The sequence below is a fragment of the Pongo pygmaeus genome, chromosome 10, assembly GCF_028885625.2.
Source record: "Pongo pygmaeus isolate AG05252 chromosome 10, NHGRI_mPonPyg2-v2.0_pri, whole genome shotgun sequence".
NCBI lineage: Eukaryota > Metazoa > Chordata > Mammalia > Primates > Hominidae > Pongo > Pongo pygmaeus.
In genome coordinates this window covers 99,715,095-99,726,123 of record NC_072383.2, presented here as the reverse complement: position 1 = coordinate 99,726,123, position 11,029 = coordinate 99,715,095, and the positions used below count along the sequence as shown (strand labels likewise).

The 11,029-nt window shown below is 41.1% G+C and overlaps 1 pseudogene; it reads left to right on the top strand.

The window, feature by feature from the left end:
* The first annotated feature begins 3,648 nt into the window (after positions 1 to 3,648).
* Positions 3,649 to 4,385, top strand: LOC129010418 (small ribosomal subunit protein eS6-like; annotated as a pseudogene).
* Positions 4,386 to 11,029: the final 6,644 nt, after the last annotated feature.

Here is an 11,029-nt window from a genome sequence, read left to right as displayed (position 1 = left end):
GTTCTCGTGATAGTGAGTAAATGCTCACAAGATCTGGTTGTTTAAAAGTGAGTGGCACCTCTCCTCAACTCTCTTGGTCCTGCTTTCCTCATGTGATATGCCTGCTTCCACTTTGCCTTCCACCATGATTCTAACTTCCCAGAAGCCTTCCCAGAAGCTATGCTTCCTGTATTTGCCTTCTGCCATGATTGTAAGTTTCCTGAAGCTTTCCCAGAAGCTGATGCAGAAGCTATGCTTTCTGTACAGCCTGCAGAAGCATGAGCCAATTAAACCTCTTTTCCTCTTAATTACTCAGTCTCAATTATTTATATTAGCAATGCAAGAACAGACTAATACAGTCCCTAGCCCAGATCTTACACATAATAGGTATTCAATGTATACTGTGTGTTGATGATATTCACAAATTACCTCCTCTCTTTCTACAAAATGTTGAATAATACCTCCATCAGAAAAACCTGGGATAAAGTAAGGGTATTTTTGTCTATCTGCAAAAAGATAAGCATATTCTAATTTTTCTATAATGACTGCAGGTAGAGATAATCTCTGCCCTCAACAACACTCTTCCCTCCTAGAGGGAAATGAAACTAAAAATGTATTTGAATATAATAATAGTGAAGGAAATAATGTATGCTGTGGTCCGTTTCCAAGACAAAGTGCCTTGAATCAGTTTAGGTCAGCAAACCACAGAATAAATAGAATATACTAGGCCCCTGCTTGGATAGCCAACGCCTGCTTGTCACCACTTCCCCTTAGTTGCCCTCACCCAAACCAAAGAAGTTTAGTCTGAAATGAAAGCTTACTAGCCTGCAAAATAGCTCATTTTTTCTGTTCTTATTAGCCTACCCAGCTACTTAGGTCATACATCAAATACTTGAGACCCGAAGCTAACTAGGATTGCAATGTATTGTGGGCTGCAACAAAATGCAGCAGGACAACCCTAAGGAAAACACCTAAAGCCACTACCCAACAACCGATAGGCAATGTCCAGGAAGACTGTGACCCCATAGTACTCCACCTGTGAGGAACTGGGGGAAGGGACCTGTGCATTAGGGAATAAATTGCTTGTTGTAACTGTGCTGGGTGTGCCTGCCCACCAGACACCCAATCTTGCAAGACCATCACGAAAAAATCTCAATTTTACTGTTCTCTGGGTCTCTGAGTCCATTCTTTGGGCTTGGATGGTGAGTTTGTTTCTCACAATAGCAACAAATGCAATAACAACAGAAGCTAATTTTTATTGGGCACTTACTATATGCCAGGATCTGCTTAAAGCACTTTACATGTGTTAGCTTATTCAATCCTAAAAATGATTCTTCTAATCACATGCCTCCACATTGTCTTAAGAAACTCATCCTGTGTTCAAAAGCTGGATTATTTTCCAATTTTACAGAATCAGGTTGACATACTCTACAATCCTAGTCAGCATGATAAAGTGACACTCGTACATTCATTTGAAAGACTTTAGGGACAAAGTTACTACATTGGCACAGAGGTGTGGTGCCTCAACTCTGTCATGAAATTAGGACATGTATGTGTTACAAGAAGATGTGTGGATGAACTAAAGAAATTGTTTCTATGAGTAGAGATTTTGAAACAGAGTCCACTGGATCCCACGTCACTGCTGTGTGAACTCACTCACTACACGGGAATTCTCCAAGTACCATCTTGCCTAACTCATTCATCTTATGAAGCACAGAGTGATCACACATGCCCCTGAAATGACTGTATGTAAAGTAAATTCAGGCTGTAACACATAAAGTTTTCAAGGTTGGCCTCATAGCACTGTAGATTCCCCCAGCAGATGGGCAGAGGAAGGAAGCTTACTCTGTCTGAGATTCTCTCGTATTTCCAGGGCAACAAATCATGTGTAGTGAAAGCAAAGCAAAGTCAGTACCAGCCCAGGGCCAGCCATCAACCCACCCAAACCAGAAGGGCAGGAGCCTAATTCATGAAATGTGCTGTGCTTCTTCCTCCGGCCAGCCAGGCTCGGGGTTTCCTGATGTGTTCCTGGAACCAGAGCTAATGGAATCAGGAAAGCATGTTACTTTGCCACTGCCAGTCATTGCAAGTACAACAAAATATATTGCTTTAAAGAAAATTATCATAAAGACAATTAGTAATGAAAACAGTTATGCCTTTCTTCGTTTTTGAGACAGGGTCTCACTCTGTTACCCAGGCTGGAGTACAGTGGCACAATCTCTGCTCACTGCAACCTCTGCCTCCCCATTCAAGCAATTCTCCTGTCTCAACCTCCTGAGTAGTTGGGACTACAGGTACGCATCATCACGTCTGGCTAATTTTTGTACTATTTGGTAGAGATGGGGTTTCAATCATGTTGGCCAGGGTGGTCTCGAACTGCTGATCTCAAGGGATCAGCCCACTTCAGCCTTTCAAAGTGCTGGGATTACCAGCGTGAGCCACCGTGCCCGACCCAGTTCCACCTTTCTAAATTGGCCTCTTAATATTTTAGAACATTTCATCCCTCTGGCCTTGAGTGAAGAATAGAAACTACAGAGGGAAGTATTTGGAGTGGCTAATGTTGGCAGAAGCGAGAATCAGAATTATGGAACTGTGAAGTCCTATGACCTTCCATTTACTGAAGAGGAAGCAGAGGCACAGCAAGAGTGCTCACGAGACTTACCTAATGCCACACCACACAGTAAGTACTGGAATCCGGGACTTGGACTGCCAATTCCATGTGCTTTCATTTGTGACACTACTTTTTTTTTAAAAAAAGAACAATGTAATGTTTCAATAAAATTTAAAATTTTGGTTAAAAATCACCTATAATCATAACCTTCCGATAACTATTATCATTCTTGTATATTTCCTTCCAACAACATTATTTTCATACATTTAACATAATCATAGCCATTAACCATATGTGTTTCTGTTTTTTTTTGAGATGGAGTCTCGCTCTGTCGCCCAGGCTAGACGGTGGTGGTGTGAGTTTGGCTTACTGCAACCTCGGACTCCCAGGTTCAACGGGTTCAAGCAATTCTCCTGTCTCAGCCTCCCGAGTAGATGGGACTACAGGCACCTGCCACCACACCTGGCTAATTTTTGTATTTTTAGTAGAGACGAGATTTCACCATATTGCTCAGACTGGTCTCAAACTCCTGACCAAAACGAAGTGTTTTCTCACCTACAATTTAAGTAAATGTTTAATGTTTACTCATATTTATTTATTAAATGTTTACATTCACCAGGCACTATTCTAAATAAAAAAAAAGTTACCATCCTCACAGAATGAAGATTCTGGAGGGGTCAACATAGAATACGTACATAAACAAGTAACGTACAATATTCCACCATGATGAAGATAATTTGTTCCTAAATAAAGCTCCTTGTGGGTGAATTCTCATAGGCTGAAAATGTACCTAACATTCGTTTTGACAGAAAAGACACTCTTTTTTCTTGAGCCCCCAAATTAACACCCATTTATGTTAAAATAACTTCAATCCCATTAAAATAGGTACAATTATCTCAAAGGTAAATGGTTATCATAGGACTGATGTCTGGGCCCACAAAGCATCAAAGCAACCATATGATTCTCCGTGTTTATGTAATTAAATGTTTAATGAAAAAACAAAAACAAAAACATGAGCTCTTTTTTGTGGCACCTTGGAGGCAATTAGCTGCTTCAGGATGAAGCTAAATATCTCCTCTCCAGCCACTGGCTGACAGACACCCATTGGACTGGACAATGAATGGCAATTTCGTACTTCTTATGAGAAGCCTATGGCACAGAGGTTGCTGCTGACACTCTGGAAGGGTTACGTGGTCTGAGTCAGTGGTGGGACCAACGAACAAGGTTTCCTCATGAAGCAGTGTGCCCTGACCCATGGCTGGGTCTACCTACTGCTACTGAGTAGGGGCATTCCTGTTATAGACCAAGGAGAACTGGAGAAAGAAAGTGCGAATCTGTTTGGGGTTTCATTGTGGATGCCAATCTGAGCATTCTCAAGTTGGTTATTAAAAAAAAAAAAATGGAGGGAAGGATACTCCTGGACTGACTGATACTATGCTGTCATGTTGCCGGGGGCCCAAAAGAGCTAACAGAAATGCAAACTTTTCAGTCTCTCTAAAGAAGACAATGCTCCCCACCCATATGTTGCCAGAAAGCCCTTAAACAAAGAAAGTAAGATATTGAGGACCAAAGCACCCAAGATTCAGCATCTTGTTACTCTACATGTCCTGCAACACAAACGCTGGTATTGCTCCGAAGAAACAGCGTACTAAGAAAAATAAGAAAGAGCCACAAAATATGTTAAACTTTTGGCCAAGAGAATGAAGGAGACTAAAGAAAAACTCCGGGAACAGATTGCCAGAGACACAGGTTGTCCCCTCTGTGAGCTTCTACTTCTGAGTCTCGTCAAAAATAAGATTTTTTGACTTACTTAACAAATAAGTAAGATCATACCGCCCCCCGCAAAATAATCAATAAAGACTAAAGACATTGATGAAAATGATGGAGATGATGACTTCCATGAGTACTTTAAAGGAGAAACTTATAGCAACTTGTATAATTTTTAAGACTGCAGAGATGACATGTGGTAACTTACGCAGAATCTGCTCAGTGGCTTCCCACACCCCCAAATCTGAATCACATTCCTTCAATGTGAAGAATGCCTCATAAGCTAAAGTTGAGGAACTAAATAAACTGATTAAGTCTCTGTCTTATGACACCTTCCACCCCCTATCACAGTTCTATCCAGGGCAGCATTGACTAGCATGATAGCAGGATGTGATATGTGGTAGGACAGTTAGGATGGGGAGGACAGGGAATGATGTTAGGTGGAGATGGGGAAATGACAAGGAGTCTGGTGTGAGGGAGCCCACCGAGGGAGGGCTAGGTGGTAGAAGCTATTGCTGGCCAGGTAGCCAGGTGCTAGATTAGAGAGCACCTTGCAAGCCACACTGAAGACCTAAGTACTTTGGAAGCCAGTGGAAGCTTCTGAGCAAGGAGTGACACAATCAGACTCATATGTGAGAAGGAGACTGTGGGTTAGGTGACTATCATGGGGTTCAACTGAAAGAGGAGGTAAAAGCATGGGTCAGGGTTACAATGGTGCAGACAGAGAGAAATAGTTATAGTTTATCTGTAGTTTGAATATAAAACCAACCGGATTCCCTTTGAATTGAATATGATACATCAGGGAAAAAGAGGAATCAATCTTAATGCATACTCTATGTCAGGCCTTGTTGCTATGTTTTACATATATTCATAACAATAACAATAATATCAAATGCCTTTCTAATACCTTCCCTATGCCAGATTCTATATGCTTTAATCTACTTTCACCCACATCACCCTTACAGCAATCCCATAGGGTGGGCACTATTATCATCTCCATTTTCTGATGAGAAACTGAGGCACAGACAGGAAGGGTGATCCACACGGGAAATGCTGGAGCTGATTTTAGACCCCAGACATTCTGGCTTGCAGAGTTGAAATTCATAATCACTGCAAACACTGCATTCCATGGTCACAAGGTTTTGGTCCGAGCAGCTGAGTGGGTGATGTTGCTATCGACTGAGACAGGAATACCTGAGGCAGAGCAGGTTTGGGGGAGTGGATAGCGAAGGCCTGGGTTTTTGGCCATGCTAAGTTTGGGATGCCTGTTAGACCTCTAAGTGGAAATGTTGTGTGGCCATAGGGTGTGAAGAATCTGGAGTTTAGGAAAGGAGCCAGAACTGGAGATAGCTGAGCTATATGGAATGATCAGCTCATGAACAGAATTTAAAGCTGTGGGACAGGATGAAAGTACTGAGGAAGACTAAGTCCTGGTCACTCCAGCATTTACAGTCCAGAAATAGGAGGAGCTCCAGCAAAAGAGATTGGGAAGGAGTGACCTGTAAGGCTGGAGGAAACCAGGAGAGTGTGCTGGTAGGTAAACAATTTCTAGGAGGGAATGCTCCACTCTGTGAAATGCTGCTGAGAAGTCCAGCAAAGGGAGGATGCTGCCAGATGTCATGATGCTCAGTTTAATTGTTGCATACAACTTCTTCAAGTGGAAGAATTCTCTTTTTATCTACTCTTGCATTTTCAACTCCTTCACATATAGCTCACAAAGTAGAGGAATAGAGCTCATCTAACTTCAATGTGAAGTTGTTAATTTGAATTCAGTTTAAATATTTGTTGGGTCTCAGGTATGGTACTAGGCCACAGAGATTCAGGGGTAAGTGAATCACAGAGTTCTTGCTTTTTTTTTTTTATTTTTTAGACAAGGTCTCGCTGTGTCACCTAGGCTGGAATACAGTGGCAATCACGGTTCACGGCAGCTTCCATCTCCTGGGGCCCAAGCAATCCTCCCACCTAAGCCTCCCAAGTAGCTGGGACTATAGGCGTATGCCACCACACGGGTATTTATTTTATTTTTTTGTAGAGATGGGGTCTTGCAATGTGGCCCAGGCTGGTCTCTGACTCCTGGCCTCAAGTGATTTTCCCACCTTGGCCTCCCAAAGTGCTGGGTTTATAGGCGTGAGTCACTATGCTGGGAGGGTTCTTGCTCTAGACAATGGACTAAGCAATGAGAAGGAGGAGGGGAGGGAAAATAAGAGGAGGAGAATGATGAGGAGGGGTGCTGGGGAGGAGGGGAAAAGAGAGGAGAGGGAGAAGGAGAGGAAAGGGAGAAGGGAGGAGGAGGAAGTGGAGAAAGAAGAATACCATGACAATATTAATGATATTAACATTTGGAGGTTGCCTAATGAACTCAGCCAGAACACCCCATAGAAAAGCCCAGTGGTTGACACACCTCCACCTAACAGGCCATAAAGTACTGGGGAGAGAATAAAAGCTTTTTCACACACGCTCATTCTCAAAATAATGATCTCCTGTGCATGCTTTCTCAGGACGCTCCTGGATGATGTGCATGGCCAAGACAAGGGAGTATCCAAAGAAGAAACATGAGATTCAGGCAATAAAGAATCAGTAGGATACAAGCCAGAATATTCCCACCATATTTTAAACTGAGATCCCAAGACAACCACTGTGCACCAGGTCTAGATAACAATCAGTCCACATTGATTACCTGATTTTCAAAACATATTAAGTGAAGGTTTACACTCTTGGGGAAGAGTTTGGGAAGGAGATTATGGGGGAAGGTTGCAGGGGGTGTTTCATTTTTGATTTTGTTTCTGAGTATGTAGACATTCCCTTAGTTCCCCAGTGTTCAATACAGGGGCCGCCTCACAGTTACATCTGTGTTCTCCATCCTGGGTCTCCCTGTTAAGTTATGTGAGTAAGACTTCAGTCTGCTGCTAGGCTAGGGGAGGGACAGTTTCCCAGCTGCACAGGGTAGGCAAGGGGATAGGTGAAATGTCTCTTCATACAGATTTGCAACCAACTCTGTTTTTTAAGTCTCTATCCCAACATAGGCCCTGCTTCAAGAGCTATCACAACGTCTAATTCCTGATCCTTTTGGGGCTTCTGAGGTGCAAATAAGCCTGCTTCTAAGACCTTCTCATGCTGCTGGCTTGAATTTCAGCTTTCTCTGCTTTTCTAAGTGAGTCTCTTCTTATTCACCTGCTTTTTGGATCCCAGAATTATATGACTGTGTTTTGTTTTTTGTCTCTTACTCTCTTTATCCTTATGACTAGAGTCATTTTTGTGAAGTTAGGAAGGGAACAAAAAGTAAAATATGTGCTCAGTCTGCCACACTGTTTAAAAAGTGGTTTTCTTTTTAAATTACAAAATATATGCGTACAGTTTAATATATATTATAAAGTGAATGATCATTAGCCAACACTCAAATCAAGAAATAAACATTGCTAACTTCCCCAAAGCCCCCCATATGTCCCCACCTGATAACAACTAGTTCTCTCCCTTTAAATGTGACACGATCCTACCTTTTATGATTACTGCTTCCTTCTCTTCCTTTATAGTTTTACCACCTATCTATCCATTGTGAAACAACTGAGTTTAGCTTTGCCTGCTTTTGAATTTTGTATAAATAGAGACATATGGTGCATATTCTTTTGTGTTTGGTTTCTTTTACTCAGCTCTGTAAAATTCAACCACATCATCATCACATACATCCACTTTGGTTATACATGGATACCACAGACTATCCATGTTACTGTGGGCATACTTTTAGGTTGTTTCTAGTTTGGAGTAAATCTTAATGCTATGAATATTCTTGTACATACTCTTTGTGCACATATACACACGTTTCATTTGGTATGCCACAAGAAGTGGAAATTGTGTGGCACCGTGCATAAACATCTTCATCCTTCTAGATATTATCCATTGTTTTCCACAGTGCTTGTACCAACAGTCTATGCAAGTTCCCAGTGCTCCACATTTGTGCCAACATTGGTATTGTCTGACTTCAGTGTTTGCCAGTATGGTGGCTGTACAACCTGACGTGTTCAGCTGGAAATACCTTGTTAAGTTTTCCATGTACCTTCTATTGCTTCATCACCACACTTTTAGAAAGAGCTTCTAAAACTCCTTTCTTATGGCGGGCAGACCCATAAGGCAACCTACATGTTCCATTGTTTTTTCTTAGAGAAGATTTCAGGTAGAGTTTCTGACAACCTGCTCCAGTCGGGACTAGCTGCTCAGTAATTCTGCCTCGATCATCCATTTCCTGAATCTCATGTCTTTTTTTTTTTTCTGCATTTTTCCCCTGTTTTCATACAGCACATCTTCCAGAAGCTTCATGAGAAATGATGTGTAAGGAAATACTATTTTTGAGACCTTGTATATTTGAAAATATCTTTATTCTCCACTCATAGTCAGTCAATAGTTTGGGTAGAGAATTTTAGGTTGGAAATAATTTTTCATAAAAAACTTTGAAGGCATTTTTATTTTCCTCTAGCTTTCAATGTTGCTGTCGAGAAGTCTGATGCCATTCTGATTTCTGATCTTTGTATATGACCCATTTTTTTTCCCTCTCTATGGAAGCTTTTAGGATTGTCTCTGTGTTTCTGACGTTTCACAACAGAAGTGAATTGTTAAATTCACTACACACTTGGTGAGCGCTTTCAGTATGAAGAATATGTTCTTAAGATTTTTGGAAATTTTCCTGAATTTTTCTTTGATAATTGCCTTCCCTCCACTCTTTCTGTAGAATTCCTAGAATCATGTTTTCAACCTCCAGGACTAAACGTCTAATTTTCTTTTCTTTCTGCTTCTATTTTTCATCTCTGGGTATTTTTGTTCCACTTTATAGAAGGTTTCCTCAATTTTATCTCCTAACCCTTCCATTAATTCTGCTCCTATATTTTTTAGTTTCCAAGAACTCCTTCTTATTCTTTATATGTGACATTTTAATAGGGAACTCTTCACATTTAATGAATGCAAAATTGTCCTCCTTTTCTTAGAAAATGATAACTAGTTTTAAAGGTTTTCTTTTGCTCTCTGCATTTACTGTTTTCTCAGTGTTTCTTTTACAGTTTATTTTGGACTCTGTCTCTTATGTGAAAGGTTTTTTCCAAGTGGCTAGTGATCCCTAACTGACCAATTCAAGTGAAGGGGAGAGGCACCATGAGCTAATCAGAAACTTACGTGGAGGGGGGACATACTGATTACAGTGTCTCACTTTAGGATAACCAGGTGGGAGCCCTGTCTTTTTATAGCCTCTAAATGCCAGTTTTTGTTTTGTTTTGTTTTGTTTTGTTTTTTGTCTATTCTTTTGGGCTGCTTGTTTTTTCCAGAAAGGAATTCTCTCCAATCCTGCCTAAAATAGTGTAGTCTGGTATTTAGCATGCTGGGAGCCTGGTAGGGGAAAGGGTGGATGGGTCAGGGATGGAGGAGTGTTGTCTCACTCTTCATTAGGCAAACTTCTGTAATTTTTATTTTCCAGTAAAATGCCTTGCTCTAGCCCTTAGCTGTGACTGGTGCCCTCAAGCCAGAGTTTTTTGGTTTTTGTTTAGTTTAACCTCTCCCAAAAGGGTATCTTTAGTTTTCTGTCAAGAAGAAGGGAGGAGCAGTTACCTGGCTGTGCAGTCTAGGAGAGGGGAAAGGATGTGGTCTCTAAGAACTCCGTATATGAGTCCTCTGGTTTTTCATTCTACCTCATGTCTCTGCCTTTAGAGGTATACAGCATATCTGATTTTGGATTCTGTATATGCTTGGCGGGGGGGTATTAGTCCGTTTTCACGCTGCTTATAAAGACATACCCTAGACTGGGTAATTTATACAGAAAAAAGAGGCTTAAAGGGCTCACAGTTCCACGTGGCTGGGGAGGCCTCACAATCATGGTGGAAGGTGAAAGGCAGGTCTTACATGGCCCCAGGGAGAATGAGAGGGAAAGAGAGAGAGAGAGAGAGAGAAATCAAGCAAAAGGGGTTTCCCCTTATAAAACCATCAGATTTCTTGAGACTTATTCACTAACATGAGAACAGTATGGGGGAACTGTCCCTATGATTCAATTATCTCTCACCAGGTCCCTCCCACAACATGTGGGAATTATCGGAGTTACAATTCAAGATGAGATTTGGGTGGGGACACAGCCAAACCATATCAGGGAGCACTATAGCACAGATTGTTTTGTTCTTGTTGCCTTTCATCTTTACAGTATTTAACAAATGAAGAAAGCTAAAATTGAAGTCAATTTCCACTTGTTTATCTGCATTCATTCTTCCAAAATTGTATTGAATGCAGTCGATAAATTGTATTTATCTGCAGTCACCCCTTGTCTCCTTCTCTTTGTCCCTATAAGCTAAACACCTTTTTTATTCCTTTAATGCCATTTTAGTGGAGTATATACAATCCATACATTTTCCCAGGTATTTTTCTTTCTTCATTCACAACTTTCTATATCCAAAAGAGGATTTGAGCTTGTTGCAATAAAATATACATATGCAAAAAAGGTTGAAATTTGAGAAAAGTAAAAAATATCAAGTAGCAAAAGAAAGGAAACACTTGTGGCAGAAATCTAGGCTAAGGATAATAGGCCATGACTGTACAAAGGTTGGCCCTTACTAAACACCTTGGCAGTTCTGCTAAAAGGAGGAATAGGAGGAATTTCACAGCCCTCATTATCTAACAGGAGGCACTCTGGGGCATCAGATAAAACTT